This window comes from Falco punctatus (genome assembly GCF_963210335.1).
Source record: "Falco punctatus genome assembly, chromosome: 12".
NCBI classification, from domain to species: domain Eukaryota; kingdom Metazoa; phylum Chordata; class Aves; order Falconiformes; family Falconidae; genus Falco; species Falco punctatus.
Genome location: NC_137592.1, coordinates 9,052,133 through 9,066,261, shown reverse-complemented (window position 1 = coordinate 9,066,261; position 14,129 = coordinate 9,052,133). Strand labels below are relative to the sequence as shown.

The window sequence follows — 14,129 nt, the reverse complement described above, 5'->3', positions numbered from 1 at the left end:
CTTCTAGAGATGATTTGTTAACAGAAACTGTTAATTTTAAGAAGGTAGAAAATCAGACTTTAAAGTAATGCTCTGTTACTTTTTTATTTTCCTTAGGGAAATATTGGGCATACACTACAGCTTTGCTTCTTTTTGTTGGGGAGCAGGGGGAAGTGATCTCTAAAGCATAAATATTAGATCTGTTTGCCAGGATGAATATTTGGATTCAGTATGAGCACCAAGAGCTGCTGCGGTTGTGCCACAGCCCCATGTTAAACCTATTAAATCTTTTTAACAACTGGCATTAGCAGAAGCATTTGATTAACAGGCTAATGAATATACTGGTACTCTGGTTTTAATCATCAAAAAGTAATTCTTACTCTAAATCCCAAACTTGGAGATACATCTATGTTTGAACATTAGTGCTGATGATCACAGCAATATCAAACAAAGTCAGACAGCACCATAAGCTTACAGGAAAAAACAGAATAATGATGAGATTTATGTCAGTGTTTCTCACAACTGTTTCAATTAAAAGTATGCAACAGTGATACCATCAAACTAAAAATTGGTTCTGCATGACCGAAACGAAGGCCTACTGCACTGACTATATTTATGCTCAGTTATTGAGCAGTGACCCTTGACTTTCCGAGAAGGCAGACAGCCAAAAAGTTGTATTAAAACATAGTTTGAAATCCAGCCAGTTTCCAGAATTCTCCTGAAAGGGGATGAACTCTGTGTTGTGCAGATTTAGATTAATTTGATGACAGTCTTTTCAACCATATTCAGTAACTGTGGCCCTTTTTTCTACAGGAAGATCATTTTCTCAGTTGCCAGCTCCAGTAACATACTGCCTTGCACGCACCAAGTAGAGAAAAAAACAACAAAAAAATATTAATCTGAAATCACTCCATCCCACCCACCCCACTTCTTGACAACATTTTGCCCCTTTCTCCCTCCGCAGACTTATGGGATTTTCTGTCAAGCTCTCAGTTTACTTTTCATTGAGCAGATTACTCTTGGGTTTAAAAGTGCCACATGTACAGAATCTATTTTTTATCGCTACAAAGGTGTGATTCAGGAACTAATATCCAGGTTCCCTGAGCAGCCAGAGTCCAAAGATTTAATGCAGAAAGCACACACGCTCTATTTGTTACTGTCATCCTGACAATTCGTACCTGAACTAGGGTTTGAACTGAGACATAATTAATGTGAATTAAGACCTAGGTTTATAATTTAGCTGTAACAATGTAAATGAAATTACTACCCACCACTAAAAATGCCTTTCACTTAGGAAAAACATGCAGGTTACATATCCTGTCAAAGCATATCACAGGTTTAACTACTGTTAAGTTTACAAAGCCCAAAAAGTAATCTGCTTGCTTTTTCAAAAGACTCCCACAGCTCTGAAATGTTACACCTTGAAATGTTTTAGATTTTTGTTACTGCCATCAATAGAGTATTCCTGGTAGCTGCAAACGTATTTAATAATATGTTAAGATTACAAACACCAAGAACCTATGTTTGTTAAAATAAAGGCTACAAAGCATTGCAAACCAATGAAAACATGCTGATTCTATTGCTATTAAAGACAGGATGAGCTTAAATAGCATATGAATATGACAAAGAAGCTTAATTCAGATTTAATTCTCACACTGAACATGGGGATTGGATGTTCGCACTTCATTAGAAATTGTCAACTGAAGGTAGTGGGAGCATTGGGAAAAAATCCACATTTATAATGTCACAAGATTTTTATTTCTGTTATTTAACTCCTCACTTATCTTGAAAAAGATTAGTCAAGTACATATATTTGCAACACTATCATTAAAATAGTCTAGAATATAAAAAGCCAGTAAACATACAAATACTTAGATATAACTTTAAAACATACTTCAGCAACTACATTTATAAATATGCTTAGAACATTAACAAAAATAAAATATTTAGTTCAGAACCACACAAGTTTATCCCATCCAAAAAAATATAACGATGATAATCAGAACAACAACAACAAAAAGATATATATGCATATACGTATGTGCCTGGGCCTTGCCTCAACATGTGCATTCATTCTTCAATCACACACACAAAAAAACATTTATTTAGGAAGATACACAAAACTTTTCTTCCCAAAAGCCTTGTTGCATGTGACTGAGCAAACATAATGTAAGAAGTTCGCATTGAATGTTTCCCATTAAAGTTCTGCAGAAACAGTAATAAAACATCAGGCTGCCAAAATTTCTGAGCAGTGACTTCAGCTGCCCCGGGCACTGGAAAGATTTAACCATCACAGGTAAAGGCTGTGCTGGGCTTTGCAGGGAAGCAACAGTGTTACACCTCGCCAGAGCCAGCCAAGTCCTACCCAAGTTCCCCCTTTGATGCAAGCCTGCATTTGGGGCTGTAAGTCTGCAGTTTCAACAGGATAAATAACCCAAAAACTTAGTGATGGAGAGCACTCAGAGTGGCTCAGAGCTACAGTCAAACTACACAGAACCCAGGGATGCTACATCCAGAAAAGGGAAGAAAAAAAAAAAAAAAAAAAAAAAAAGGCAGGATACTACTTTCCCTGTGATTTTCACATCAACATGGGCAGCTGCTGTGTTTTGCATGGGACTTTCGGCATGGTCTGAATATGCCAGGGACCCTGCCTAGCAGAGGCTACTAAAGATACAGAAATACCAGATTTGCACCTCTGCAACAGGCTTAGCTGTAGCAGAGATTCCGAGTTACTGAGAACAGCTACACCAGGACTGCCTCCAGACCATATATAGCTACCTATACAGCTTAAACATGACCTACCTGGGGGAATGGGGGCATGTAAGTATGCTTACAGAAACCACCTCACATTGATTATTTCAATGTCTGTGAAATCCTGGTATTTCGAGCTTCTTCAAACTGTGTCTTAAGTTGCAAGAATACCCAGGGCTTTACAGCTGAGATTTGAGGGCTCTCTCTCAAATGAATGTGCAAATTACTCAAACCTGAATTATCACCACACTGGCTGCTTATTATTTTGAATCACTCCAATACTGTACTTGGCTTAGCATCAAAAGAGAGCATGACTATGGCTGCTTTCTTCTTATTTAACTCACATAGTTGAAGATTCAACTGAATGGCAGCCTGCTTGGTCTTGCAATATAAAAAGGCTTAAAAATACCTTCCTTTATCTCCTGCATCAGAGAAAATTCTTGCTAAAATAAGGTCAGCAAAGCTTTTGCCACCAGCCCCTAAAGCTCACTAGGACTGTTTGCTTTGCAACATACAACAGTTTTGATAGCGCTGGTGGTAGGCACAGGGCACTTGGGCAAAGCAAGTCCAACTACGAGGCCCACAAGGAGATAGGTTAAGTCTGCTCAAGCATCTGTCGGCAGAAGCGACTCTCACCCAGCCAGCTTTAAAATGGAAACATCCACTTAAGCGATGCTACTGGCAGTGTTATAAAAGTTCTCATATACTTCAGAATAGATCCGTTTATCCTATTACTGCTGATCCAGCTTTTTTTTTCCTCCAACGTACGTCAGCAAAAATAAATCTTTTCCAGTAAATGCGTTACACAGGCAATATTAGAACAATTACAACTGCATTAGTGGCAATGAATACAAATCTTACTAAATCTTCTTGTAATTGTATATTACCTTATTCAAAGAAATACACAGGTATCTCAACAGCAGGCAGAAGCTATTCCCGTTAACCTTGCACCTTACTGTTGTCTGCTTTGTATCATCTTTCCCATCTGCTTTTTGTTTCTGTGAAACAAAGCAGAAATCTCCCACAAAGTTTAAATCTTCTTAGCCAAAATACAGAAGCCAATCAGATCTAATTCTCCCTCCCTTCCTCTCCACCCCAATCCCCTGATGCCAATAGCTGCAGATGAAGCCCATACATATGAAATGCCACACACTAGTCCGAATTGCTCGTGGTTACTCAATCACAATCCAGTAAGTTTGTGTACACTCATCGTCTCCGACACGAAGCCATCTAGGCCTCCTTCCCCTGGGCACTCTTTATTTGAACAATTTATTCTAATATTTGTCTGTGGAAGGGGGATGGAAGACTGCAGAACTCTTTGGAGACTTCCAGTGCAAGCTTTGAAAACGTTATTTGTGATCTTCTGTTTTTGTTCTATCTTGTTACACTCATCACAACTTACTCAAAAAGGTTGAACTGTAATTAACTAGGAGGCAAAGCAGTGTGCTTTTAAATAATATGGGTGCTCTCTAAAAAAGCAGGATTTTGCCAAATTTGGCTCAGACTGGACATAGAGACCACAATAGTGTTTTTCTGTGATGAGTGGACATCGTGACTCCTCTTCATCACAAAACAAGTCTTTTACACAAAGATTATTGTTCAAAATCATCCCACTATGGAGAGTTATGTCTTTCCTTGCACATACAGTTTCTAAATTGTTTTTGAAGTCTGTAAATAGATTCAGATATGATTAACACACCCAGAGAACAAACATACTAAACAAATAAAAAAGGCTAAACCTAAATATTTGAATTCTAAATTGCCTGTGCAAAATCAAAATCCATGTAATACTTCAGAGACAAATTAAGGAACCAAAAATATTGTAACTGCTGCACATTTTACCACGCGTGTCAGCTAAAACTGCTCTCTGATTTGCCCCGAGTATCATGTAAATTACCATGTAACATCCTTTTGACCACTGATATATTGTAATTTCATCAAGCAAGCATACAAATCCAATAGTCTCCAGACTTGCTCAGTATTAATGAAAAAGCATTTGTTTCCAGGCATATACAGTATTAACTTATTAGTATTAACAGCGCAACATAGAAGTGACAGTCGATTCTAAGAAAAGCTTACATCTCTAAAAGCCCTCAATTTTCTTTAAAGCTTTAAAGAAAGCCCCCATGCTCTGTGGCAACATTGATAAGGAAAATGTTTTGCCTGTGGAGCTAAGCCCTCCATGGGCAGCAATTAGCAGTGACTGACAGGCCTGAAATGCCGAGGAACCCAAGACATGCTTTCATTTTTCTTTTCAAGATGTCTTGGTGTTGAATTTTAACTTCTTTCCCCACCCTCAAATCACTTTTTTGGGAGGATAGGGGGAAAAGCGAGAGTCTCTTCTGTGAATTACTAGATCCCAAGCAATGGCAACACACCAACTGGATCCAGCTGAAGCACTAGCCACATAAACGAAGGTTTCAGGTACAGGGGACAAGCACGGAGGTTCACCATCAGAAAAAGGGTCTTTCGGTATCACTATAATGTAGAAAGTCAGAGCTAACAAATACACTGCAAGCAGAAACTATCCTTTCTGCTACAGGTTCAGGGAGTTCAGATGCCAGATGTTTTCTCAATCAAAAAAAAACATCAAATAAACCAAAACCGAAGTCTTGGTAAGCACCCCCTAACAAACACCCTACAGTACAACACACGCAAATCTAAGTATTTATGTGGACTCCAGCAATAACGTGTCATAATTAACATAAAGCATCTTATATACTGGGAGCAAAAGGGTATGAACTCAGTCCTTCTTTTTGTTCATGTTCTCTGGCTCTGTTTCCTGGATGGAAATGAGTGCTGCACGCGCAGATCTGAACCCATTCATGGCACAGCCTGACAAGCCATGTCCAGCAATCCCAGCTGGTGAGCTCACTCGGGCAGCGGCAGCGAGTGCAACACTCTCCCTCCTTCCTCCGCTGTCTCTCCCGTGATCCTCTGCATCTTTATTCACAGCGTGCCCTGCAACTGAAAGACCTTTTACTGCCTGCCCCAGCTGGCCTCTCTCTTTTGAATCCCCAACAAAACATCTCCCCCCGCCCCCCCAAAAGACAGTCATGGCTAATCCCGCACTTGCAGAACTGCATTATCTCTTCAGTGAAACAGCAAAACTTCTTCCAGCCCAAACCATGATGCAATCATTTTGTTTTCTGTTCACTCAAAGCTGGTTTTTCACAGGTCTGGAGCACATGATCTAATTGGCAATTTTAATGAAAATACCACATTTCATTGGAGACTAATCATTTTAGAGAGACGCTCTTCCTTCTTCAAACTAGCTTTCAGGGCTAGACCTGAAGTATTTAGGTCACCATGTCAGTAGCTAAGAAGACGGGAGGGCTGGACTCAATTCTATACATTGTCTAATTCTGCAACTTGTGATGAGAAAACTTGCACTGCCCGACACAGATCAGGGACTTGAATTTTTATTTCCCAGCTCAGTAACGTAACTGCCCATCTGTAGGGCTCATACATGTCCCTGTGCACAAAGAGACTTTTGTAGCTCACCAGAGGATGAAAGCCAATTGTGAAAGTGGGAGAGGTGCTGTAAGAAATCCTGCCCTCTCGTTGTGTTTCGTGGAGCACTCGGACTACAGGTATATTGCTTTACAGACGGAAGGGTCACATTACCATCTTGTGTGACCTCCCGCATGACACAGGTCACGGCGTTTCTCCCTGCCAAGCCCCTGCGTACAGCCCAACTACCTGTGATTGCAATACAGCATAAGACCCAATTTAAACACTTGCAGTGACAGACAGCTTTGCCACATCTACCAGCAAGTTGCTTCCAAGGACTAATTACCCTCACTTAAAAATGTCTTGCATTTCTTGTTTGATCTTTGCTGACTTCAACTCACAGCCACTGGATCTTGTGCTTGTGCCTGCTAGCTTAAGGAGTCCTTTGCTCCAGACATCCCTCAGTGGGTGCTTACAGACCATGATTAAATAGCCACTTAACCTTCTCTTCAGTAAGGTGAGTCCTGTGAGAGCAGATGGTGCTGAGCACCTCTAAAAATTAGTACTGCAGCTATTTATGCCTGTAAATTACCAGCCTATTGTTTCCTAAGGCCAGTTATGGAGAGTTGCTGGCACCATCGACAGAAATTACACATGCTCAGCATGGTCTGGCATTTGTTTTTCATACCGACTTCATAAAGGCAAAGGACACAGTCCCCTGTGTTAGCCAGCACTGACCTAACGCAGCAAGAACCAGCCCCTGCCATAGGAGCTGCACGTTAATAGGGCTGAGTGCTCCAGGGCTGAGCCAGCTTTTACCTCTGCGGTCTCTGCAACGTTGGTACCAAATACATCCCAAACCCCAAATCTGTCGCTAGTTTTCCTGCATTCTGAGGAAAAAGATCTCATACTGCTAAAGGGGGTGACTGAAGCTGCTCTGTGCATTGAGGAGGGAACCAGGTGCAGGCGTAGCCTGGGCAGGAGCACTGGAGTGACGGCTGACTGCAGGACAGCAATAGCACCGGCCCTTCCCTCTACTCACCAGGAACATCTCTGCAGCAGCAGCAGCACAGGGAAGGTGTCGCTAGCAGGAATCGCTCTGCAGCTTTCAAACATTTCAGACATTTTTTGGTTCTCTTCTGCCCAAGCTGCTGTTCTTCAGAGAACAGCCCTTGATCACAGGGGCATTCCCATTGCCCCTTATTTCCCAGAAGCCATCACAGTACCACAGCTAGCACATCAGTTTTGATACGATATATAGCAAGGCAATTACTTGTACCTTCTGCCCAGGCAGTTAAGTAGCAGGACTCAATTATTCTAAGTCCTCCAGAAATAGGTTGGGGATATTGGTGTTAAATATGTTAAAAAAAAAAAAAAAAAAAAAAAAGTCTCCCAGGCTCCTCTTCTCCCAGTGCTGGCCCATACCCATCTGGCAGCTGCGAGGTACTCCCAATTAAGACCTCAAAAGCTCCAAAAGAGGAATAAGTAGGTGGCTCAGAAGAAAACATTTTCTATAAAGATGGCCTTCTTACTAGGTAAAGGAAATGACATGAATTCCTGGACAAAGAGGGACAGGGCCTGGGAACATCTTTGGGGTGTCAGAACCTACGTCTTTGCACCAGATGGAATATGCAACTTTCCAGTCATGGCAAACTCCAGCCTAGCAAAATTTTAATCAATAAATAAAACCAAAACCATCATCCTGATTCCCCAGTCACTCCTCTCCGTTATTTTTACCTCCTTGTGGGAAATAAGCCCAACACTTGCAGTTTTCTGACAAGTGCCTTAAACACTCAGGAAGTTGAAGAGAGGACACGAACGTTGCATACCCCAACCTGAGAACTTCCCTTCTGCCTCTGTCATTTATACCACAGATAAGCAAAGGCACAGAAAGCACATGAAGTATCAGAACAGGGACTATATTGTCCTCAGAATGGATAAATATTTCTAATGAACTGAATTCAGTTCTAATCTGAGTGAAACAATCTTTTTGCATCCAGTGTAAGGAGAAAGAGGTTTGCAGCTTTTTAACTCACCCACCACCAGCCCCAGAATATGCATACAAGCATGCAATACACAAAAGGAACAAATGAGACCAGAAGACAGAAAAACATGAATGAGGAGGAGGCAGGCTATAGGCCTGTAAAATACTCTCCAGATTTCCTGCCAGTAAACATCAATTGAATACGGAGCTACTGAAGTATAATTACCTCCTTGTCAATCCTGACATTAACATTTTTCTAACTCTTCAATGACAATCACTTCTTTCAACACTCCTTAATAACAATTCATTTACTTATCCTTTCACGGATGTGTGGGATTGTCAATAACTTCACATCCTTAAAGCAAAACTGGAAAGCTGTGGATCAGATACTGAGCTGGATTTCTGAAGGATTTCTCAGATGAAGCTTTACACTTCTTTTAAACCCCAAACACAAGAGGAAAATATAATTTAAGTTACGCTATTCATTCTTTTCCCAGATTAGTAAAACCGGGGGAAATTTGTACTCAAAAGGCAAAGATTATTAAGATGTCTCCCCTGAATTTCCTTCCATGCAGCTTAGGAAATACTTTTCACATATGTATGCACATAAAGAATACAAGACAATCCTAGTATTGACAGGTTGCGTGTCTTGGGCAAGTCACAGCATACACCTGCTTATTTTTTCATTAAGTTGAATACTATAATGGCATTCACCTCCTTCAAAATACCAGCAAGAGTAAAGAAAGAAAAAACCCAATACAGTGCTTTACATAGCATTGAGACCTACTGGGCAGGTCAGAGCAGCAATAGGACATAATAATTGTTGATGCTTTCTACAGTCCTGAGCCACAACAAACATGATTAAAGCAAACTACTTTGGATAAGGAAGATTAACATCACGTTCTTAGGTACAGCACAGTCCCGAGACCTGCTTTCACCACCCCACATGTTTTGTTTTTGGTTAAAATAAAGTTCAGTCCTTCTGACAAGGTATCATCAAAATACAAACCCAATGAATAAACTGCATGGGGCAGAGTTGGCTTTTTCCTAGTTTTTCTTTCTCCAAATAAGGAGTTATCCTTAAAGACTGTAGAAGCTCCTGCATCCACACTACACAACAGGGTATTTGATCATAGTGTTCACTGAGGAGCTGCTCCAGTTGGACGTGAAGGCAATGGAAGAGGCATACCAAGTAACCAAATGAAAGAAAAGTGAAGCAAAATACAGAGGAGACTGTGTATTAAGAGCTTTTTTGTGATCATCAAAAACTTGTAAAGGAAGTCTGTCTGCAGACAGATAGAAACGGATTATGAAGGTATAAATTTCACCTAAAAAAAATTATCATGCAATACAAACAATATTTGCAAGTCTGGACCTCAGTCTGTGATTTAGTCATATGTGGCCCCATATTCTAGCAGCAGAATAAGGGCCTAGGATGAATCATTATCTCATTATAATTACCCTGCTCTCAATTCTATCAAGTCTCAGGTGGCATATTTAGAACCTTAACGAACAACTACCATCATAGCTAGAGAAATACTAAAAAACCTAGCCAGCTCCCAACTCTTCTCTCGATGGATCATATCTCTGCCAGTAGTTTATCAGGAAGAAAATAAAATAATAATAAAATAAAAAAAACAACCCACACCTCAGTCCTTGCTGCTAAACAGGCCCCTGCAGGATCATGTAAGAGAATCCCCACATTAAAAGGTTAAGAAGTTTCCACAGGATGGCAGGGAGAAATCACTGGGAGTAAGCCTGCCCTCATAACCCAGAAAAAAAATAATCTTTAAAACCCCTTTCAGAAAGTGACTTCTGTTCTTGCTGTGCACCTCCAGTGCACAGACACAGCAGTGTCTTGCCTCTGATTCATCTGGCTACTTAATTTGTTTGCCAAAGATGGGCGCTTATACAGTGTTTACTGTATAAGCTCTAAGTAAACACCAGTGCCCAGCATCTTCAAAATCACCACTACTATATTATTGGGGAAGAAGCTTTCAATAAATTCACAGCTTCTCTGCATCCTTCATTTTTAACACCTGAAATAATAATACCAATTAATAAAATGCTTATGAGAGCAGCCAAGCAATGTTGGTCAACAGCATACAACTTCAACTTTAGCCTTGCAATGAACTCTCGCAGTGAAGAACTCTCTTTTCCATGTAGAAGTCAGAGGGAGAAACCTAAACAGTTAAGTATTACCCAAAAGAAATCAGAAGTGTTAGGCTTTTTCTGTTAAAGATCCGCAGCCAGTTCTCTCACCTTGGACTCGTGTTCCTGTTGAAGTCAACAGCAAAACTCCCATTGACTTCAGCAAGAACAAGGTCATGATCCTTCTGTGCTGCTGACTTGGTGATAGCACAGTCATAGGTCCTGAATTTAAAGAAAGAAAGAAATCAATAAAACCAGCCTACAGCTGACTGATTACATCTCCCCAGCTACCTACCGACTCACACTGGGGACTTCAGTTTTTACTTTCTAGACAAAAGGTTCATATATGAGTATATGATACATTAGGCTTTATCTGGACTCTCAAAGGGGTTGTAGCCAAAACACCACCGAGATAAATGTGACTTGCCAGTGTCTGGGTGCCGCGCCAATGAGGCTGTTCCTTGTATATTATATGCAACCCGCTGTGAACACACAGACAAATATAATGCTCTCTTTTATGGAGCAGCTAATGTCAACAGTGGTGCCTGCACCACATGATTTTATACATCAGGGAAATCCAGCCCAAACACTTCCTACGTTGCACAGAAGAGGCATAAAAAGTCAGACCAGTTGACTACAACGATTTTGGTATCTGCTTCCATTCATACAAAACTAAGCACAAAGCTTGCCCTCAATATGTCCAAATACAAAACTACCTTGTCTTTAAAAAGAAAAATAAAAAAGAAATAAAGGCAGTCTGTATAAGCATTCACAGAAAAAAAAGTAGGTCCTCTCTTAATAAAACAATACATACATTACATCCACACATTTATAAACATACATGTATGTGTGTATATATATATGGGGATCTTAATCTTCTGCCTTACAGAGAACTGATTTTCACTTACAGGAATTTCTGTTGCTTCCAAACACTTCTTAAAACCCCTCATTACATTTAGTGTTGCTTTTGCTTGGCATCAGAAGTAAACATTATAAAATGAATAAAACCAACAGCATAAGAATGGCGCTGACTGCAATTTAGAGATACAAATGAATCTTTTCTATTACCAACATCAAGTATCCCTTGCCTAAAAAAAAACAAAACCAAAAACACCAAAAAAAACCAACAATGTGTTTAACAAATGAGTGCTTAAATGTGCTTTTACTAAACCTTAGCACAAACTGTGCAGTGTGTGTTCAGTAAACTTTGCACTGGGATTTTAATTAACAGCACCATCCTTATAAACTGCATTGTTTCTACTCCCACCCCCCGGCCCCGATTTGTCAGCTTTCTCTCTCCCCAGCTTTAAGTGAAGAGGCAGATTTATCTGAAGCTGCAGCCAAGCCAAAAATCAAAGCCAGTTCCATTTCCTGGGATGGCTGTGAGCAGAGTTTACAGCAAGGAAATACACCCACGCGCATTAGGGATGACCTTGGGAGCATCAGTTCATTGACTACACTTCTGGCAGCTAAGAGCTGGATCATCAAAAATCCTCCTGAACATGGAGACACACGCAGCGTTGGCAGAGACACAGCGATCCAATACACCCAGCAAGGCAAGGTTCAGGGAAAGAGGAAAAAAGCTCACGTGTACACAATCAAAAGCAGCCAATTGTCTCTCATTCAGCTTTGCAAGCTGGCAAAAGCGATACAACAGTTACCTGCGGCATTTTTCCTTTCTGAGAAAACTTTCACTATAAATACTGAAGGTATATATACAGTTATATAACCCATGACAGCTGGCAGAGGGCAGTTTCACAGAAACATATTGGCTTATCTGGAAACCTTTTGCCAAAAGTAGTGGGTTTTTTCTAACCGTAACAATGACATTCTTCTAGCATTAAAAATATGATAATACTACGTAAGTGTTTACAAAACATTATCCCCTAGATAATTCATGGCAGACCAACAGAGAACAGAAACTTAAGTAACCTGGAAAATAGTGACCGCAAAAGCTAGCCACATTAAAGGGAACATTCAGAACTGTAAATATGCAGCCACAGAGGCAATTTGAGAAAAATATGTCAGGTTGAGATGCATGAAGAATACAGTCCTTTAACTAATCAGAAACAATACATCTGACCCTTTTGCAAAGCTCTTAATTAAGCGTTAATCATCCAAGCAGCAAACTGTTTGCATTTTTGTCAAAAATCGTAATATATTGCCCAAAACTTTAAAAATTCCATATTAGCCATACCCATCAAGAGACTTGAACTTTCAATCAAACACTGTCTACAGAGGAGGGATAAGGCGAATTACGCAACTGTAATTTAACGATCAATTCTTGTAATTTCAGGATGACAGTACTATTTGGGAAAAAAGTGAAAGGAAAATGGATTAAAGTGCTAAAATAAAGACGCTTTGTTCATCTGAATAAAACATTTGTAACTCTGGTCTGAGAGGTTACTTTCATTTGCAGCCAGTTTGATTTGCCACTCATCTTCCTTTGGGAATCATTCTGTTTCAAGTGCATTAAGAGATGATTTATTTGCATAAGCCAACAGAGGGTTATTCTTTCCTCAAAAATACAGAGAGAATGACATTGCTGTACAAATGAAAGAAAATGTTAACAACTCCTGAAAGTTCTCATAGGTGATTAAAGGAATCATGCCACATCACAAAATGATTCATGCCAACGTGGCATATATTACATTTTAAGCATATTTGAGCTTTTGCACTGTTTCCCCAGCTACTAATAAACCTCTGGTTTTGAAGACACATTAGAAATATTTGATCTTCAGAAGCATATTTCAGACTAAAAGCAGAAACTGCTATCTCTCATTCAAATATTTTTTATTTTTTAATCAGGAAACAAGCAGCATCATTACACATTTATTTTGCCATCCATCTTGAAAGAGGAGAAAGCGAAGCTGAAGACTGTCTTCGGTATTATTACTTGGTTGCCTCTTTCTGGGCACAGTTGCATCACAGCAAGGCACAAAGACAGTTGTCACAAATGTACTGTTGCCGTGCCTCCTGTCTGTGGATGTCACTATTGCACTTTAATTAAAAACATTAAGGGTGACATTCTGTCTCCCGTGGTGGATACTTCCACAGCAGCCTCCAGAGCAGGCTGGCTTACCTTAGCAGATCTGGGCGCTCTCAGCCAGTGCCTGCTGCAGTAGCAGCGCTAGCCCGTAATGGAAGCATCAGGAATTTGCTCCACACCAAAATGACATTCAAAAGTCAATTTAACAAAAACACAAGCCCAGAGTCTTCTGCCCCTCTTCCTCTTGCCTCCCCGAAACATTGCTTCTTACAAATGTTTTCACGATCTTTAATTTCATATATTTCATCCGTTCAGCTTGCAATCATGTTGCAAACTGCACAACTGGAGCACAATTTGACCATTAGCTTTATCATTATGCCATCCAACCCCCTATTCTCACCCCACACCCCTCCAGAAAACCTCACCTTAACAAAAAACATCACCAGCCTCAGAGAAAGGCAGCTTTTCCAGTACATCCAGAAGGACCACGTAGGGAGCCAGCTCCAAAATCAAAGGTCTTGACAGAACAACACATGAGAGCCCTCACACACTCAAAACAAACCCAAACACCCTCCAGCGGGCATGCTTCTGCTGAATACCATAAACAATAAATTTAATAATTTTCTGAGGGAAAGGAAAGGATTACAAGAAAGTTGCAGCGCTAATTTATTAAACGCCGAGACCAGCTCCTTGAATTTCACAGGGAAGCCTGTGAATGGCAGAGTACAACACTGCAAGACAGTACTATTAGGAGTAATCTTCAAGAAATAACCCAACCTCTCATTTCTAAAGGTGCTGGGAATTATTTTTCCTGTTTCCACA

General features: G+C 40.3%; 1 protein-coding gene across 2 annotated transcripts in view; it reads right to left on the bottom strand.

Annotated features, from left to right (window-relative positions):
- MACROD2 (mono-ADP ribosylhydrolase 2) overlaps positions 1-14,129 on the bottom strand; it is a 936,136-nt gene that overhangs the window by 399,868 nt on the left and 522,139 nt on the right. The gene's annotated exons all lie outside the window — the stretch shown is intronic.